This window comes from Lemur catta, unplaced genomic scaffold (genome assembly GCF_020740605.2).
Source record: "Lemur catta isolate mLemCat1 unplaced genomic scaffold, mLemCat1.pri scaffold_53_ctg1, whole genome shotgun sequence".
Taxonomy (NCBI): Eukaryota; Metazoa; Chordata; class Mammalia; order Primates; family Lemuridae; genus Lemur; species Lemur catta.
Genome location: NW_025423858.1, coordinates 1,366,573 through 1,384,575, shown reverse-complemented (window position 1 = coordinate 1,384,575; position 18,003 = coordinate 1,366,573). Strand labels below are relative to the sequence as shown.

General features: G+C 50.0%; 1 long non-coding RNA gene across 1 annotated transcript in view; it reads left to right on the top strand.

The window, feature by feature from the left end:
* The window catches only part of LOC123629844, a 32,033-nt gene extending 25,054 nt beyond the window's left edge, over nucleotides 1-6,979 (top strand). Inside the window, exon 4 of the long non-coding RNA XR_006732315.1 lies at nucleotides 6,865-6,979. This is a non-coding gene — a long non-coding RNA (uncharacterized LOC123629844). The remainder of the gene's footprint in view (nucleotides 1-6,864) is intronic.
* The last annotated feature ends 11,024 nt before the right edge of the window (nucleotides 6,980-18,003 follow it).

Sequence of the window (18,003 nt, the reverse complement as noted above, 5' to 3'; positions counted from 1 at the left end):
TTTAGGATTCACTTCCTTTTTTATGGTATTGATCATATTGAAGATACTTTATCAGGTTGTTCTTTTTTGTGTGTTTTGCTTTGTTTTGAGACAAGGTCTTTGTCTCCCAAGCTGAAGTGTGGTGCCACTATCATAGCTCACTGCATCCCCAAACTTCTGGTCTCGAGCAGTCCTCCTGCTTCAGGCTCCCCAGTAGCTGGGTCTACAGGTGCGAGTCTACAAGTGTGCACCACTGTGCCTAGCTAATTTTTTTTATTTTTTGTAGAACAAGGTCTTGCTGTGTTGCCCAGGCTGGTCTCAAACTCCCGGCCTCAAGCGACCCTCCTGCCTCAGCCTCTGAAATTGCTGGCATTACAGGTGTGAACCAGCACACCCAGCCTATCGAGTTGTTCTTTTATTGAAATCTTGAAGGACTAAAGTATAGTCTGGCTGATTCACTCCTGGTGGCTTGTTTCCTTGAGTGTTTTGTGGTCTTACGTTTATTTTTGAAGCAGCAGTGCGTGTGGGGATTGTGTGTGTTGGGTGAGGATATGTCCTTCCAGAGTGATCTGCGTTTGCTTCTTCTGGGCATCTCAGTGATACTCCTTTCTAGAGCCACCTTTATTTTTGCTAATTTCCTAACTTGGGGGTTCATTGTCCACATGGTTATTTAAATTTGAATCCCAAGCCTACTTGTGGTACCAGCCCATAATTAATTTTCAAAGGGGAATGTTTATCCCATTCTGCTGAGAGAGCAGGCAGAGTCAGGGAAGATTCCTTGCCTGCCTGAGCTAGTGAGTGTGCTTTTGTTTTTCATCTCACCCTTTCACTTCTGGCCTAACCCTGAAGAAAACTCAGATTCAGTTCCGTACTCTCTCTGTCACGTGGACACCAGCTCTTGTCCCATCCCAAACAGACACTAAAGCCAATCTCAGTCTAGCAGCCCCCCACCCAAGGCCCTCATTGCTTTTTTCAGTTTCTTCTCTGTTCTAAGCATCTGAAGATTTCCTAAAAGCTCAGCTATGCATTTTTAAAGTATGATATACTTTATCTAGCATTTTTATGTATTAATATTTGATCCCAAAAGGTTTTCAAACCAAAAGATTTTATATTTACTCTAAATAATTATCTTTTTGTTTGCTTATTAGTTTTTATTTTTAATTATTATGGATATATAATAAGCAGTTGCACATATTTATGGGATACATGTGATATTTTGATACAAACATATAATGTGTAACATTTGAGCTACAACTGCAGTCTCCATCCCCTGGGCCATGGACTGGTACTGGAATGTGGCCTGTCACTAACCAGGCTACACAGCAGGAGGTGATTGGCTGGAGGAAGAGCCAGCAAAGCTCCATCTGTATTTGCAGCAGCCAACCATCACTGCCCAGTGCCCGCATCACCGCCTGAGCTCCATGACATATTTGTAAATATGGTAATTATATATCTTTTGTCCAGCAAGGAACAGTTCAATAGATATATTACCCTTTGGCTAGTTGAGACTATGATGCAAGCTGGATAGTAATAATAATAGAGTATATTTAAGCAAAATTACCATAGCAGAAAATGATGATTTTTTTTTTTAATGAGACAGAGTCTTGCTCTGTCACCCAGGCTAGAGTGCTGTAGCATCAGCCTAGCTCACAGCAACCTCAAACTCCTGGGCTTAAGAAATCTCCTGCCTCAGCCTCCCAGGAAGCTGGGACTACAGGCTTACACCAGGACACTTGGCTTATTTTTTCTATTTTTAGTAGAGATGGGGTCTCACTCTTGCTCAGGCTGGTCTCCAACTCTTGAGCTCAAGTGATCCTCCCACCTCAGCCTCCCAGAGTGCTAGGATTACAGGCATGAGCCACCACACCTGGCCTGGAACAAATATTTCTTAAAGTCCATGCTTAGCTATATGAATAGTTTAAGTTCCAGGATTACACGGATTTGTGAAATTCATTTTTCTGTGTACCTATGTACAGAAACATTTGAATCTTTAAACTGTGTTATACATTGTTCTTTTTCTCTCTTAAGACATGCTATTGCCTACATGTTGCCAGCTTCTTGACCTGGTTTTCTTCTTCTCTTTACAACTTATACAATGTATTGGGCTTTATTTCTTAAATAGAAGAGGGTCTTGAACAAAACTCAGAAATTCCAATATTTGGGCTGGGCACAGTGCCTCACGCCTGTAATCCTAACACTCTGGGAGGCTGAGGCGGGAGGATCGCTTGAGGTCAGGAGTTCGAGACCAGCCTGAGCAAGAGCTAGAACCCCATCTATACTAAAAATAGAAAGAAATTATCTGGACAGCTAAAAATATATATATAGAAAAAAATTAGCCAGGCATGGTGGCACATGCCTGTAGTCCCAGCTACTCAGGAGGCTGAGGCAGGAGGGTCGCTTAAGCCCAGGAGTTTGAGGTTGCTGTGACCTAGGCTGACACCACGGCACTCACTCTAGCTGGGCAACAGAGCGAGACTCTGTCTCAAAAAAAAAAAAAAAAAAAGAAATTCCAATATTCTTGTTAGTCTGACGAGCTTGACCATTTTCCCTTCAATTTCTTGGGTTGTAAAAGTACTCAATGAAAATGATTAAGCCTGGCATGCATTATTTATTTGTTTGTTTATTTTTATTATGGCAAAATATAGGTAACATAAAATATACATTTTATGTGTACAGTTCATTGGCATTAAGTACAGTCACATTGTTGTACAGATGTCACCACCATCCACCTCTAGAGCTTTTTCATCTTCCAAACTGCTGCTCATCCCCATTAGGCAGCAGTTTTCCACTCTCCCTCCTCCTGCTCCTGGCAACCACAGTTCTTCTTTGTGTCTCTGTGAGTTTGACTCTCATTTAAGTATTTGTCCTTTTGTGACTGGCTTATTTCACTTAGCACAGTGTCTTCAGGGTTCATCCATGTTGTAGCATGTGTCAGAATTTCTTTCCTTTTTAGGGCTGAATAATACTCTGTTTTGTGGATATACCACATTTTGTTTATCCATTCATCCTGCTGACATAATCCTAACAGCACTATTCTTTGAGTTCAATTGCCTGTAACCATCTGAATATCATGAGAAGTTGAATAGGGTTCACCTCTGAGTGATGATGAATATAGTTCTTAAGAAACAGGCAGGGCTCAGTGGCTTATGCCTGAAATCTCAGCACTTTGGGAGGCCAAGGCAGGAGGATTGCTTGAGGTCAGGAGTTCAAGAACAGCCTGAACATCATAGCAAGAGCCCACCCCCATCCCCTACAAAAAATAAAAAAAATATTAGCCAGGTGTGATGGCATGCACCTGTAATCCCAGCTTCTTAGGAGGCTGAGGCAGAAGGATCACTTGAACCCAGGAATTTGAGGTTGCAGTGAACCCACTGCATTCTAGCCTGGGCAGCAGAGCCAGACACTGTCCCAGAGTGACAGGGCTGGGCCAAATGTCAGGAAAGAAACAGACTATTGGAGCTTAATGTGGGGAGGGAAGGTAGCCAAGGTTAGGGAGTGTTTGATCTGGAAAAAGAGGAGCGAACAAGGGAGCCAGGACTACGGAGCAGGATGTTCCAGGCCACACAACGAGCTGGGCAGCAGTGGGGCTTGGTGGTGGTGAGTCAGGATCGTGGGTGAGGGCTGGGCTCGGCAGTGGAGTGAAAGGGAGAGGGAGTTGGTGTTCTCCTAAACACTTCGGTTACTGTGCTAAGCAGAACGCAAGTTCTTTGCTAACCAGAAAAAGTGAAGTGACTCACCAAGGAAGGTTAAGTCTCCGGTGGCCTGGCACAGTGGGCGGGGGGACAGCCTGAGCACAGGGCTGGCTTTGAGGACTTGGGCTGCCCTGGAGAAGGACTAAGGCCCGCGAGGCAGCGGGGTAGCTGCCAGGCGACCGCAGCGTGGGGGCAGAGGCCTGGCGGTGGTTGGGTGCGGAGGGTGCAGGTGACAGGGGAAGGCGTGCCTGGAGCAGGATGTGTGGGGTGTGAGGGATGGGACTTGGCCGGAGATCGAACGTGGAGGTGGACAAAAAGGAGTCGAGGATAAACGTGGGGGTGATTTGCTGTGGAGCTTGGGCGGGGAGTGATGCCCCTTCCTAGGCCAGCATGGGCCTGGAGGGAGGGACCAAAAGGAATTCTGTCTTGTAAATGTGAAGTCTGCCGTGTTTATCAGGCAGTCTCATGGCAGTGTGGGGGCATCAGTGGGGTCTTAGTGAAGCAGTCTGAGCTGGAGACAAAATTGGAGTCGAATGTCACCAGCCAAGAGAGGCCAGGACCCACGCAGTGGAGCTGCAGTCCCCACAGGGCAGATTGAGAGGGTCCGGCGCTGGGGTGGCGGTGGCCGGCAGGTGCGAGACCCGGAGACGGCGAGCCGCAAAGGCGGGGTGGACGAGGACAGGAGTGCCCACTAGTTTTGGGCACACGGAGCTGGGGGACCTCGGCAGGCTGCTGCAGAGAGTGTCAGAGACGGACCCAGGGGGGGCGCAGCAGAGAAGGCGGCGGAGGCAGGGCTGAGGACTGCGGGCGGCCGGAGGGAGAGTCGCCGACAGGACCGCCAGCATGTTTTTGGTTGGTGTTTTAGGATGGTAGGTGCCAGGGCCACCTCTATTTTGCTGATAGGAAAAAGATACAGCAAAGGGGGAGAGATGGATAATGCGGGGAGAAAGCGTGTTACTGAGAGAGAACAGTCCCGCGAGTGTGCACAGGGCACGGGGCCGGGGATCGGTCTCCTGTCTGGTGATGGGCAGCGGTGACCGTGGATCCTGGCCGGGAGACGAGGCGGTTCCCATCTGAGGACATCCCTGTTCCCTAGAAGAGGCGGAGGGGACTCTGGGGAGCCCGCCTGGGCTTGGCGGTGGCTCTTCTGCCTGCAGATGCCTCGCCCTCCTCAGGAGTCTCAGGGCGAGGTCCACTCGTGGCTGCTTCGGCCCTGAGAGAGCGTCCTCCTGTCCCAGGCCGGCCTCCCCACCTCCTGTCGTTCCTGTGACCTGGTTTCAGACAGCACAGCTCCCCACACGTGTGTTCAGTGTCTTTCAAACGTTTCTATATTAGAACAACGTCTGCCCTGTGTTGTGGTTCACAAAGCAAACGTGGGTGTTTTTGTGGGAAGATGGTATTTAGTAGTGAGGGTCTCAGCTGGTTGGAAGTAAAGCCAGTGTCACTCTTCCAGGTCCGTGACAAGAAATTACTACAGAGGCGCAGCCGGGGTGCTCCTTGTCTGCGACATCACCAGGTGATGCCAGCTCCCAGGGTAGAGGAGGCCGCCCAGCACCACGTCTGCAGCCCGGCCCTGGCAAGGCGCCCTGTGTGCTGTGTGTGCCGTGTGCTGTGGGTGCCCGGGCAGGCAGTGAGGCTGTCACCCAGGTGTCGGGCAGGCAGTGAGGCTGTCACCCAGGTGTCCGGGGCAGGTGGTGTGGCTGTCACCCAGGTGCCCGGGGAAGGCGGTGCGGCCGTCACCCAGGAAGCCCCTTACTTCCATCTGGATCTGAGAGGTCTTGGAACGAGCCCCCACCACTACTTTACCACGTAGAGAAACATGTTTACAAGGTTTTAGGTAGATAAAGCAATTTTTCATGTTTCATTACATTTCTTAACATGATGCCTGGACACTTTCCTCAAGGTTCACGAAGCTTTCTGTGTGGTGAGTTCTTAGAAGTGAGTTACTCTGGGTGGAGATTGCCTGGGTTCCAGTCCTGGTCCCGTTACCAGCTGGTAACAGGTGCTTCAGCCGCCTGGACCTTGGTTCCCTGGTCCGTAGATGAAGGTGATAATAATCATGTCATCCTTGTGAGGTTATTGGAGGTTTAAATTAAGTTAACGTGAAACATTTATATTGTAGCTATTAGCTACCTATGGCAATTTAAATGAAATTAAATAAAGTAAAAAATTTTGTTCCTCAGTTGCACTGGCCACGTTTCAAGTGCTCAGGGTCCACGTGTGGCTGGTGCCTGCTGTGTTGGACAGGGCAGGTTAGAGAACATTCCTGCCCTGAAGAAATTCCATCAGATAACCCTGACCTCAGTGTTTGCCAGCACAGACCTAGAAAGGTGTCGTCTAAACGGTATCATCAGGGGTTCCTTCCAGGTGGGAACCAGTTCAGTGAGGAGACATCACCCGGCTGCTTCCCTGCTCCAGGCCATGTCCTCGGAGCTGGGTGCTCTGCGAGAAGGCAGGCAGCTCCCGGCCCAGCCCGCGCTGCGCTTGCCCGGTGAGAGGCTCAGCTGGCCAAAGTGTGAAGTCATCAATCAGGGTATCAAAGTGTCATGGTCAGAAATTTGTCCTTAGACACATGAGAGCTGGAAACAGCAGGTTTGAGAGTGGGTCCTGGAGTCAGCAAGGTCCTGGCTTTACCACTGGCTGCTGTGTGACTTTAGGCAACTTAATTAATCTCTCTGGGCCTCAGGTTTCTCATGGAAAAGGGGGGGAAATAGCAGTCCATCACAGAGTCCTTATAAAGCGTCAGTGTGATAAATTCCTACAAAACAACCCTGCCAGCACGTTGCAGGGTTGACTCGGTGGCAGCCATCAGCTGTCATCTTGCTCACCAGTCAATGTCTGGACTGTGCCTGGCACATACTAAGAGCTCAACAGATATTCATAAAAAAAAGGAAGGAAATTCTGTTTCCTTTTGCTTGAGCAAACAAAAAACAACAAACTCTCTGGCTTATTGTCTCATTTTTCTGGAAACAAAATGAAAGAGACCCTGGGAGTGTGTCATGTACTTGGTGCATTCAGGTTATGTGAGTTACCTTAAAGGTGTTGTTGCCATTACCTCAAAATGTTGAAAAGCAGTGTGAGTAGTGAGAATGACTAGAAAGAGTTGCTAGCTTTATAAAATGCATGTATTATTTTCACAATCTTATATTACGCAGCTGAGAAACCTACAATGCGCTTACTAATTGGTTAACAGATGCCAGAACGCTAGCGAGTCAGAACATTGTGATCATCCTCTGTGGAAACAAGAAGGACCTGGATGCAGATCGCGAAGTTACGTTCATAGAAGCCTCCAGATTTGCTCAAGAAAATGGCAAGTGACCTTTTATCTCTTACTGTTTTTCAAATGGCAAATTTGGGGGGTAACAACATTTCTTTGAGTTTAAAACATCTATTGGAGCTTCAAGGTTATATTTAGGAAATGTAGAATTTGAGATTGTTTTTACTATAAATTTAGACTTATTTAGTGTATTTTCAGTATATTGCATTCTGCCTACAAAAGTTACTATGATGATAAAAGCAAATCTATTAACATTCATATGACTTTTTAGTATTAGATCTTTGAATATTAGAGATCTTGGGTTAAAGTGAAATTTATTTATTTATATATATGCGGGGGGGGGGGCAATGGAGACACACACACACACACACACACACACACACACACACACACACACACACACACACACACACACACACACACACACACACACACACACACACACACACACACACACACACACACACACACACACACACACACACACACACACACACACACACACACACACACACACACACACACACACACACACACACACACACACACACACGTACGTCTCTCTCTGTTGCCCAGGCTGGAGTGCAGTGGCGTAATCATAGCTCACTACAACCTCAAACTCCTGGGCTCAAGCAATCTTTCTGCCTCAGCCTCCTGAGTAGCTGGGACTACAGGCATGCGCCACCACACCTGGCTAGTTTTTTGTTTCTATTTTTAGTTGTTCAGCTTAATTTCTTTCTATTTTTAGTAGAGACGGGGTCTCACTCTTGCTCAGGCTGGTTTTGAACTCCTGAGCTCAAGCAATCCTCCCACCTCGGCCTCCCAGAGTGCTAGGATTACAGGTGTGAGCCACTGTGCCTGGCCAAAATTCAGACATTTTAAATAACTTTAAGTTTTAGAACCAATCAAGAACTACAATATCCTAATATCGGTGTTTGATGGGATTCTAGGACTACCGTATTACATTCTTGGAAACTGACTAGTTTCTTGCTAAGAAAATAAACATGAGAGAAACACATAAGCCAGAATCATGACAGTTTTCAAAGATCTGTTTAGAAATACAGAAGCTAAGAATGTTAAAAGCACAAAAGGAATTTTCATGTGACTGAAATGTCCACATCTTTACAAGTGAGGACACAAGAGGCTGGAGAGGTCGTGGTTTGCCTGGAGAGCAGCGAAACAGGCCTGTCTGAGGACTGGCAGTCCCTCTGCTGGGTAAAAGGAGCGCTCATTCCTATACGCCTCTCCACGGGCAGAGTGACAAATTGTGATACAGTCCCCTAGAAAGTACAAAGACGTGTAGATTGTACTTGTGGTAACATACAGATTGTTTGAAGAAGGAAATTGCTGCTTTTGGCAGAGCCGTGCGGCCGGTGCCTTCTCCCGCTGGGCAGTCGTGCCGGCTGCAGAAGCCTCGTTGCTCCTTCCGTCTCTCCAGTGGATTAAGTGCTAACACAAGATGGCAGCTGCTTTTCAGAAAAAGTTAGAATGCTTCTAACATTTTAAAAAACATAACTGACACATGTTGATTTTGTATTTACAGAATTACATAGTTTTATGTCATATTTTGTCTGCTGTTCTAAGAATGCTAAATGGGCTCCTAGTAAGTGAAAATTATGATTCATCTTCTAAATGTGGTGTTGTATTTTGTTTGATATCAATTTCAGAGCTGATGTTTTTGGAGACAAGTACGCTGATGAGAGAATGTGGAAGAGGCTTTTGTACAGTGTGCAAGAAAAATACTTAACAAAATTGAATAAGGTAAAAGCCTTTCCATTAATAAACTTTTCATCTGCGTGTTTTTACTCTCTAGCTCAGTAATATCACCTTTTAATATTTTCAGGAGCAATTTGGTCAAAGAATATTCTCTCTGCACCTGCCAACCTAAAACCGCCACTTACGGGTTTGCAGGTCACATCCTGTGGCTGCGGTGAAAGCTGCCCTCTGGCCAGGATGGTTTCCACAGCGATGAAAGGGACGGGAGACCAGCTCGACTGGGGGGGGCAGTCAAGGTTTCAGCCAGTGTTTGCTCTTAGAGCCACAGTCTCCCTGGGCTCCTTCGCTTAAAGGAGGAGGAACAGGCCTTTGTCCACTCTCTGTCAGCAACATGCCGGTTCTGTTGGGCCTGGGCCACATGTAACGGCATGATGAGTGCATCCTGGAATGTTGGCAGTTGCAGATGGGGCGTCATGGAGCTGTGCAGTCAGGAGTCATTTTATTTCTGAAGCTAACTGAGCATGCCTCGATTGTAACATGCCTCGTTGTTATATTTGTTGCTTTGGTAAAAATAACTTGAAATAACTCTAATGTGGGCAACTGATGAAATACTATGTAGTTGTCCCTTACTAGAGTTTTTATTTAAATATTACCGAACATATTTGGGTATTCACTTTTTAATCATTCAAATATCTGAGTGCCTATTCTTTGCCAAGTGCTAGGATACAAAAATTAATCACAATTCTTGCCCTCAAGAAACCATCTTTCAAGGGAGACAATCAAAAGATAATGATAATCCTGTGAGGCTGATGCAGCGATTGAGAGATGCACAGGTCCCTGGCATAACAGAGAAGCGGGGCCTGCCCCACCCAGTGTCTCGGGGGGCCTCCAGGAGGACGTGATGGCTGAGCTCAAACTTTCAAAGTATAAGTAAGAGTGAGCCAGCAAGGGAGTGAGGGGGAGGGAGTGGCAGGAGAGAAGGTTGAAGAAAGGCAGGAGCCAGCCAGTGGCCCTAATCGAGGATCTGGAACTTTTTCCTGTAGGTTACGGATTCTCAGTGCTGGCTGGGTGCTAGAGTCGCTGGGATGCATGGGAAACTGTAATCCCAGGCCCCACCTCTAGGGACGCCAACTTCACTGGGCTGAAGTGTGGTTTAAGCATCAGGCTTTTTACATGTTCTCTCCTGTGATTCTAATGCTCGGCCAAGACTGAGAATCACTTCAGTGGTGGGGTGGGGTCAGCTGGTGAGTGACGTGGTCAGGTTGTGACTTGACATCAGTCATGTAGCAGGTGGTTATGTTGAGGACAGATTGAAGGGAGGATAAGGCTAGGGGCCAGGATATCAGTTAAGGCATTTTTGAGTAATGCGAGTAAAAAATGACTGATTAAAGCTCAACAGGGGCCGGGCGTGGTGGCTCATGCCTGTAATCCCAGCACTCTGGGAGGCCAAGGCGGGAGGATCATTTGAGCTCAGGAGTTCGAGACCGGCCTGAGGAAGAGCGAGACCCCGTCTCTACTAAAAAAAAAAAAAAAATACAAATTAGCTGAACAACTAAAAATATAGAGAAAAAAAGATTAGCAGGGCATGATGGCGCATGCCTGTAGTCCCAGGAGTTTGAGGTTGCTGTGAGCTAGGCTGACGCCACGGCACTCTAGCCCGGGCAACAGAGCGAGACTCTGCCTCAAAAAAAAAAAAAAAATATATCAGGGAGGAGGCGTCCCTGCCGTCTTCATTGCGGGCCCAGCCTGCTGGCAGGGTCTCCACAGGAAGAAACGTAACTAGACAAAAGAAAGTTCATGTCAAGAAGGCACAGCAACTAGGCACACGATGCCCCAGATATAAACCTACCTTTGCAGACATTTCAGAAAAGCTGCTGCACATTCAGCAAACATGTTGCAGGATCCATTGAAGAGCTGCCTGGGGCCGTGGGGTGACCCAGGGTTATGGGTCCCTGTGTGCTGTGTGTCCTGCCTGCACCTGACAGGGCGTCTGGGGGGATCTCTTCCTCCTTAGCTCCTCACTTGTCAGTGCACTTTGCACTGCCCTGTGACCTCTGTCTCTCTCTCTGTCTTTGTCTCTCTCTGTCTGTCACCCCCATGGCCAAGGCAGCCGAGCTGTGCCCAAAGCAGAGGAGGGGGTGTCCTGCCTCCTTTGCGAAGGGAGGCCACACGCCATTGGACCCCCCCTTGTGCTTCCCATCAGGCCCCACGGGGTGCTCAGGGGTCTCACCCCTCCTGCCTTCATCTTTGGTTCTTCCTCTCCCCAGTGGGCCCAGTGAGCTGCAGGAGGATGCAGGGACTGCAGGGCTGTCACAGGCACTGACGGAGCAGGGTTTCCCTCCTGGTGGTGCTGACCTGTCTGACTGCCGAGAGCCATCAGAAGCGCCGCCTCCCTGTCTGCCGAGCCTGAGGTCCAGTCTGTTCTGGATGGAGCAGGTGAGTCCTCCCGTGATGAAGCTGGTCAGTCTCACTGGCATCCCAGGTGGCCTCACTGTGCTCAGTCCTCTGCCTGGGCTGAGTGATGTCCCTGCAGGCTGACTCAGGAGACATCGTTGGTTCCCGTCAGGTGCTTGGGCAGAGTTTCCTGCACAGAGGGGAGGTGGGTCTGAAAGCTTTGCCGTCTTCCCAGCACCTGGCCGTGTCTCTGCCAGCCCGGCCCCCACTGCCCTGTGCAGGCCGCAGATGCACAGGCAGGTCCCAGCCCCTGCAGCATGTGCACAGCAGGGTCTGCCCGAGTCTCCCCTGTGAGTGGCATCTCATGTCCCCTGCATGTCCTGGGCGGGGCCTCCACTCTGCAGGTGGAGCTGCAGCTCCATGAGACCCATTGGCAATCAACCAGGGGCTCCAAGGTCCTTGTCTCTCCCGCCCTGTCCCTAGGGCCTCTGCTCTCACCTTGGCTGTCCTGGGGCCCTTGGAAAGCTCCAGGCTCAGTCGCACAACCACCCCGCCAGGCCTGGGCTCCCGTGAGGAGGACGGGAGATGCTCAGACACAGGTCTCAGAAGGGAGCTGAGTGTGGGAGGGGACGGCCCTGCCAGACATCACTAATCACGGGCCAGGAGAGGCCAGTTCTCCTCTGCAGTGGGGTCACAATCACAGAAGGCCACCTCCTGCGTGGCCTCCCTGCGATAGTGTGAACCGTGTGTGTGTGCAGTGCCCAGCCGGGCCCGGCAGCGGTGGCACAGGCGGTCTGCCCCGCCCACCCTCCCCCTGCAGGGAGAGCCCGGGCAGACACAGCACGAATGTCACCTAAATGACACGTGGATGTTTTAGCAAGGATTTTCTCCACGTAGCCATGCAACACCAGGCACGGAAGTCGGGAGTGTGACGGACGCTGTCCCTCGCCCTGTGCTGGGACAGCATCTCCATCTCCGCAGCGTGGGTTGCGCAGGCTCCGCCCGGAGGGAGGAGGCTCTGGGCAGCAGCAGGAACGTGCCACATGCCCAGCCGTGCTGTAACCGTCCCCTGTGGGACCAGGCTGGGGAGACCTGGCTCTGCAGCCATTCAGGGGAGGCGGGAAGGGGGGTCCACACAGCTCAGGGCCACCAGCAAGACCAGGCTGCGTGGACAGCCCCTCGGTCTGCGTCTGCAGTGGTGCAAATGGAACGTCCCCGCGGGAGGACAAGACTCCCCGGGGCAAGGGTGGGTTAGGGACACCTGTCTAACAGTCTATGGAGGAGGGTCCGGAATCCGTGAGGGCCACATGGCTGGACACAGGAGAAACCTGACAATGATCACCCTTGACATTCGACACCATAGTGTGGTGATGCCCAGCTCAAATATTTGAATGACCTAAGGGAGCCGAGGGGAGATGAGCTTTGTGACAATCATGAGGCTAAATAAGTAAAAACGTGAAGGAGCCTTCAGGGCGTCAGGAGTTGGCCACATTCCCAGGAAGGTTCCAGACCACCACGACCGTGCAGGGAGGGAAAGGCAGGTGGGGAGGGAGTGAGTTCACCTCCAGGGACAGTAGAGAAGGGACCAGGTGACGTGCTGGGTCCTGGGGGAGATTTCTGCCTCAGTGCCCTTCAGTCCTGCCGAGTGTGCGACGCTCGTCCCTGGGCTTCACAGTTCCTTCCACAGACAGGCGTGTCGGGGGGAGATGTTTCCCCAGGAGCCCAGCAGGAACTCTCACCAGCTCTTAGTGACTGTCCCACTGGAATGATGGTTCGTGGTGGCAAACTGTGCCTTCAGTCACTATGGGGGCCACCAGGCCGAGGGAGGAGCCTGTGCACAAAGACCTGGATGCTGGAAGGTCCCTGGTGCAGGGCTGGGGGGGACAGCCTGACCCCAGGGGACGATCTGCACAAGGACAATTTGGGGGGAAGTGAGGTTGGGTGAGAATGTTGGGCCACAGTGAGCAGGACCACAAGGTGGGGGGGGGGGGTGACGTGCGTCGTGTCGTGGGCCGTGGAGAGGAAGGTCTTGGAGGCAGAGCAGGACGTGGTGAGAGGACTGTGGGGGCTGAGCCCAGTGAGGGACTGACAGTGTGGAGGTGGCAGCATCAGGGTCCCAGTCGGGAGGACACTGGGGAATCCAGGCGGTGATGATGAGAGTCTGACACAGTGTGAGCTCTCAGGAAGGTGACACAGAACACATGGGGGTATCTAAGTTTGAGTGTCTTCCCCTTTTGCCAGCAGAACCAGGGAGCCCCTCGGCTTCTTGCCATTTTCTCATGCAGCCACCAGAGGGCAGTGTGGGACTGCTTATGACAATGCCATTGTTCCACTTCAATACTTTTTTTACAGGTTAGCATTCAGAATGACTTCTACTGTCTTAGAGAATTTTTTAAAAAATGTTTACTTGCTATTATGCTTTAAATCATTTGGAAATAATGAAAACTTCGTAGAAGAAACAAATATAAGTTTATCCCACTGACTGGAAGATCTCTTTACACATGTAGACATGTAAAATTATCAATCAATGAGTCAAGGTGGATCTTAACCAAACAAAATATTAAAAATTAACTGAATATGGATAAAATAATTAAATTTAAGAACTAAAACTAAAGGTCTTAGAAGAAAATGTAGGGGGAAATCTTTATGACCTTGGATTTGACAGTTTTGTAAACATGTCACCAAAAGCTTTAGCAGTAAAAGAAGAAAGAAAAAAACAGATAAATGGGGCGCCAACAAAATTAAAAACTTTCCTGTCTCAAAAGACACTCACAAGAGATTGTAAAGACAGCTCGTGGGATAGCAGAAAATACTGGCAAATGATAAACCTATTAAGGATTTTATACCCAGAAAATATAATGAACTCTTATAATTCAAGTACAGAAACACAAACATCCAACTAAAATGGGCAAAGGAATTATATAGACATTTCTCCAAACAAGATACATGAATTGCAAAGAAGCACATGGTAGATGGTCAACAGCATTAGATATAAGGGAAACATGGAAGAACCCAACAATGAGACCCCAGTCCACACCACTAGGACGGCTATAATTAAACAGCATCAATAGTTGCGTGGTCAAAGGTCAAAGCCTGGATGAATCCTCTGTGACGTGGGGCTTTGCCTCTGGGCTCTTGGCTCTGCACATATTTCATCTTCATTGGAATCATTACTTTTCTCTTTCTTCTCACACTCATTGCTTCTTCCTCTTCATCCTCACGACAGCACCTTCCCTTAATGGCTTGGGACATGCTTCCCACCCAAATTGGTCTCACACTGACCATGGCATGGTTCCCACTGTCTCCCGTGGGGGCTGCCCTCGTGGTCTCAGGCTCCTTGGGGTCCTCTGTGCTGAGCTGACTTCTGCCAGTCCCGACTGCTTTCACCTCACCTGGATGGTTTAAGGGAAAGTCCAGGACTGCAGAGAACCAGAACCAATCTCTGCCCGGGCTATCTCCAAGGGGGAGAAAATCAGAGGGATGTTTCTAAAACAATGACCCACATGAGAGCTGAGGTTCCCCAGCAATTAAATCAGAGGGAGAAACCTAAAGGAGAATGGAGGAGCTAAAAGCCAGGCTGGGGAAGTGGGGTTCCCACTTGTGTCCCCTACCAGGTGGGACACCTTATGTGGAAAAGGGGACAGTTCCCAAAGGAAGGCCACCATGGACATGGGACGTGGTCTGCTCTAGCTGAGTTGTTCCTGTGGCTATCAGAGTTCTGGGGACCTTTTCCCAGGATGTGCATTTAATGGTGGCCTTTTTTCTTACGTGAGAATCTCTAGGGATATTTCTCTGAAATAGATTCCTGAGCCTTATCTCCAGAGATGTTTTAACAAGTGTCCCAGTGACTCACATGCATGTTCTTTAGCTCTGTGTCTAGTAAAGTCCGGGATGCCTTTCAGATTCATGTTATTCTATTTAACCATCCCAAACCCTAGTGGTGACTGCTGCCCTATTTTCCACATGAGGATTATAGCCTCAAAGAGGGTAGAGAAATTCTCCTTTGAAGCATCCCTGGCCTGCGAGAAGCTGCATTTGAATCTCAGATCTGCTGAGCCGAGGCTGTGCTGTTGTTGCTTCTGCACTGACCCAGGATGGAATTTGGCTGGGACGGTGGTTGGGATGAGAGGTCTTTGGTAAAAGTGAATGACTCTTAGTGACGGGGAATGATTCACTTGATTAGTACTGACTGTTTACCGTAGCAGGTGCTTGTGGGGACACTGGAGACCTGTCATCACCAGGGCGGACAGAGTCCCTGGTCTGCTGAAGATCATCTTCCTACTGAAGAGATTATAGATAATCACCTAATATACTTCTTTTGTGATTCTGTTACATATAATTTATCCTTTGTGTTTCTTTGTCACCTGAGACCAGTCATTGATTGAAAACTGAGTATAAATAATAGAACTGGATCAGGCATAGTGGATCCAGCCTGTAATTTCAGCACTTTGGGAGGTCTAGGAGACAGATCACTTGAGGCCAAGAGTTCAAGACCAGCCTGGGCAACATAATACCACAGCATTTCTACAAATAATATTAACAATAATAATAATAAATGAGCTCTGGGTACTGGTGGGCACCCGTTGTCATAGCTACTCAGCAAGCTGACGCAGGAGGATCCCTTGAGCCCAGGAGTCTGGGGCTGCCGTGAGCTGTGTTCATGGCCCTGCATGCCAGCCTGGACAACACAGCAAGACCCTCTTCTTAAAGAACAAAATATAGGGCTAAGAACTATAGAACTGTGATAAAAGATATGTCCCAGGATGGAGACATCTGAGATGTTTTAACAGTGGAAATAGCCATGTTGGATCCCAAATCCCAGAAACAGAGATGTGAGTTCCTGGTGGTAGAGCTCGGTGCTTTGGACAGGGAAGCTGAGGCCCAGGCTTGTGAGGTGGCCCTGCTGCCAGCAAGGGGTGAGGGAGCTGGGGAGAATCTCTTAGTCCTTCTGGGCCTCAGTTTCCCCATCAGGAAGTGAAGGTTCCAACTGCACCTCTCCCAGGGACCTTCCTGCCGGGTTTGCTCTGAGTCTCTGTGGGCAGAGCTGTGGTAAAGGTGCCCTGCGACCCGCAGTGGAGACCTGACCTTGGTCCCTACTGTGACTATCTCCTGCAGGGCCCTGAGCTGAGGCCACACCCTGAGAACTCAGAACTGAGGGAGCAGATGGAGGAAGGGGAGCCGGCAGGTTGGGGGATGAGAATGACCGAAACAAGGACACGGGAACGGTGGTGCAGGTGGACACACATGGGGTGAGAATGAGGACAAATTGGGTTTAGAGATCAGGAGTCACTGAGAGACGCCTGTCATCACCCAAACCCTCCAGGGCCAGCCTGGACAGAGCAGTGGGGATGGGAGAGGAGCTCAGGGCACTGGGGTCCTAGGCACCTGGCCAAGGACACCCACAGGCTGGACTCAGAGCTGGTTCACACTGAGGGAAGCACCAACCCCAAGAGGAGGAAGAAGTGACCGTGAGACCCTGCCCAGCTCCAGCAGCCTCGTCCTTGGGGCTGCCCTGGCAGTGGACGCCCTCCAGGTCAGGGTGGGCTGAGCAGGAGAAGGGTGGACATGCTGCTCTAGGCCAGTGACCCGGGGACAGGGGACCCTTGCACATGAAGTAGTGACACTTGGCTATTCTCTGTGCCTTTCAGTTGAGAAAGGTCTGGTGGCAGCCCAGGGAACGGGTGGAGAGGTCACAGACACGTCATCCCCATGACGCAGTGAACAGGAAGGGAATTTCTGAGAGCAGTCCCGGTGTCACCAGACCCCCACAGGGGACTGTCCCTGAGTTCTGATACTGTAGGGCAGGGGTCTCTCTACAGAAGGAGACGTGCAGCTCCCTGGCAGGAAGGAGGGTGTCTCTCACAGAACACTCAGGGAAGGAGTGTAGACGGGGTGCTGGAGTCAGAAACCACTTTTATTCAGTCACTGACGACCACTGCGGGGAGCCCCCTGGTGCCGGGCCTGAGTGGGAACCGTGAACACGGAGTTGGTGAAACTGTGTCCCAGCATCCACGGAGCTCTCAGGCCGGTAGGCCGTGCATCGTGGCAAGTGTGGTCACGGTGAGGGAGGGTCCCATGGGGTGTGGGGGTGACCTCAGTGGCTGTCCTGGTCCCCCTTCTGTTTGTTTCCAACAGCTGGTGGGCCCTGGGTGACAACACTCCTGACCTCCCGGGACACCACCAGCATCTGCCTCCAGGTCGTGTCAAGGTCAACAGAGCCAAGGTCTCCAGGGGAAACTGCTGACTCCGTCATGGCCACCTGGAGACACCATGAGGCCAGTTTAGTGGGACCCTTAAGTCCATGTCTGCCAGAAAGGTGACGCTGGTCCCTGTTCTTGTGGATAATTACATGTTTCCATACCTTCCTAATCTCCCATCACATCAAAATTAATTAAACGATGACTCTATTTTTAGAATTTCAGTAGCTCATAATTTACTCTCAGATCTCGCAGTAAAGAACGAGTGTGGAGGGAATAAAGCTGTTTCCGTGTTTGCAGGGAACACACAGGGACTGGGGCTGGACTGGCTTTCTGCATTCACAGGCTCGGGGAACATCGTGACTCTTGTGCTCAGAGACACAGAAATGTCCCACACCCTTGTTTCACTGTCTGTCCACCCTGTCCCTGTCTGAAAAATCCGACATCTGTGCTCACCTAGGGACGCTGAGCTAAGTCAGTTGAGCTCAGCGAGGGCAGTTCCTGATCCCTGTGGGTAGTGTCCTGTGCTCGTCACACTGGGGGACAGAGGACAGGAGCTCCGGTCCCCACTGAAAGGAGCTGAGAGTTGTCTGCTCTGAATTCAGCCAGGGGTGTGTGTAGGTGGGGAATCAACAGCTCACCCCCTCGCTCCCCTGCTGATGAGGAAGAGGATGATGAGGAGCAGTGACGGCCCTGGGCTTTATGCCCCTCCTCCTGATTCATGCCCACACCATGTGGAGAACGTCCT